At 28.9% G+C, this 2,552-nt stretch overlaps 1 pseudogene; it reads right to left on the bottom strand.

Moving 5' to 3' along the window:
- LOC120270355 overlaps positions 1-2,310 on the bottom strand; it is a 10,139-nt pseudogene extending 7,829 nt beyond the window's left edge.
- Positions 2,311-2,552: the final 242 nt, after the last annotated feature.

Genomic DNA, 2,552 nt, shown 5'->3' on the forward strand with positions numbered 1-2,552 from the left:
GAGATCCCAAAGGCGTTGGCCGTTGATCTCCCCTTTCTCCGACAACCATATCCTAACCTTAACCCTAACACCGGCGAACGGCTGAAGACGAAGAGAGAACCCTAACCCTAGCTGAAGACGATCAGAGAAGAGAGAACCCTAACCAAAAGAATTAACATTAATTATATTAATTATTAATTATACATTAATAATTAATATAATTAATATTAACTAATGTAATGACGCCCGTCTTTGATGTTCTGAGGGTTATATAAAAAAATTTTTCCCCCTTTTTTTCAATTTATTCGTTCTTTATATATTTTCATTGTTTGTTTTTTGGGGAAAAAACTCTAAATGTAATGAATATTTTATTTGACGATAATTGTTCATTAGAATTGTTGCTGTAATTTTTTGTAAAAAAACATCTACTTTGTAAGCATTTATTCATGTATTAAATATAGGCAAAAGTTCAAGTTTTTATTGTCCATTCAAAATAGCAACACAAAAGGGTATAAAATGAAATATCTTCATTTCATTCATGGTTTTCATTATGGATGTGCATCAGAAACACTTGTGTGTTCAACATTGTCATCCATGGTAGCTAGAAGGCTGAGTTCGATTAGAGTAATTGTTGATGGGTTTTTGGGAGATGAATTGGATTTGAGAGGTTTTTGGCATTGTTATTTGATGAATAAACCTAAAAAAAACAATACTATATTAGTTTATATTTTTTTCGTTAAGTAATGTGAAGTTGTTAATTGGGAAGCCATACTAAAAAAAAGATGCTATAGTTACTAGTGCATGGATCGTTTAGTGTTACATTTGTTTTTTCATGATAATCAGAGTAAATCAATTAGTTATGCATTTTGTTTTGTATTTTTTAATTGATATGCTAGTATTATTGTTATATGTGATTTTTTTTCATAAATCATGATTAGCCAAAGATACATTTGTAGTTAACTTGATATTTTCACATATTTAAATTGAACTTACATTTTTTTGGGAGTGTTCTAATTGCTCAGAGTTCCAGTTTTGATGAGACTTGTTTATGATATGGGTAGTAGTCCTGTCATTTCAGTAAATATTTTTCACACATTAGCAATAACTATCAACACATTCATATTTTGAAAAAAAATTTCAAAAACATTTGTAAAAATTACTTCGAGTTTCTCAATAAGCTCCTTTGCATTTGAAGCGTAGACAATGATATGTCTTGCACTTGGGTTGATGAAACCTTCTTCTACAGCTTGGTCAATGAATGAAAGCAATGAGTTGTAGTAGCCATCAATATTCACTCTAACCTAAAACAAAGAATAAGTTTGTGATAATTTTCATTATATATGTCTATAATTGCCATTGAATTACCGGCTTGTTATGTATGCCTAATTGTGCCCATGTAATCACTTCAAAAAGTTCTTCAAGAGTACCATAACCTCCTGCATAATAATTTCAATTGAGATTAATTAGTCTTTTTTTTATTTTAAGAGAAAAAAAATCATAACTTGTGAGAGGATTTGTATTTTTTTTGTATAATGAATGATAGCAGAACGATACCAAAATAAAACAATGTTAGTGAATACATAATAAATATGAAATGTAGGTTGTGTACTAACCAGGCATAGCAATAAAGGCATCAGAATTGCTACTCATCTCTGCTTTTCTTTTATGCATATCTGTAACTGATTTTACATCTCCTATAGAGAGACCAGTGATCTGACAAATTCACAAAACAATAAATTATTGAATAGCCATTGGTATTTGTGGTTTGATTTTTTCCCTTAAATAATTTATCATAAAATTCAATAATTTTTTTCCATACATCTTTATCCATTAGAGCTTTGGGAATGATACTGAGTATATGAAAAACAAATGTTAATATCTTAAGTTTTTTTTAAAATGGATATATTTTCAATAATTTTTTATAAAGAAAAAATTAAACATACCCAAGAACATGTCTTCCACCATCAAAAACAGTTTGAGATATCAAACCTATTAATCCAATATTGGCTCCTCCATATACTAAATTAATGTTTGTCATAACCTGAAAGGACTTGCAAGGTTATTTCACATATTTGTAGTTGAGCATACACAAATGAATAGGCTAAATGATTATAACAACAATAATAGAGAAAAAATGATAGAAAGGAAGGGAGAGTGTTATAAAAAAAATTCAAATGAAATAAAAGAAAGAAGCTAAACCAGTTCTTTGCCAAGATCAATAGCATAATCTTGGTAACTCTTTTTCTTTCCAAGGTTGCTACCGCAAAAAACATAAATTGTCTTGAATTTGGATGTACTCATTCTCTTTCTTTTGTTTTGCTTTACTAACATTGCAAATTGCATGAAATTATAATAAAGAAAGATATATAAATTCAAGCTGTAAGTATGATATTTTTTTATTGCTATAAAAAAACCAAAACAAAACAAAATGGTTGACAATTGAACAATAATAATAAGGAAGAATAAGGGAAAGATGATCTTTGAATCACTATGAAATTAGGTTGATGATATGTATTTTTTGTTTGAGTGTTACCACGCCGGATCTAAGAGATTGATGATTTCGTGGGAAGATC

This window comes from Dioscorea cayenensis, chromosome 10 (genome assembly GCF_009730915.1).
Source record: "Dioscorea cayenensis subsp. rotundata cultivar TDr96_F1 chromosome 10, TDr96_F1_v2_PseudoChromosome.rev07_lg8_w22 25.fasta, whole genome shotgun sequence".
Lineage (NCBI taxonomy): Eukaryota > Viridiplantae > Streptophyta > Magnoliopsida > Dioscoreales > Dioscoreaceae > Dioscorea > Dioscorea cayenensis.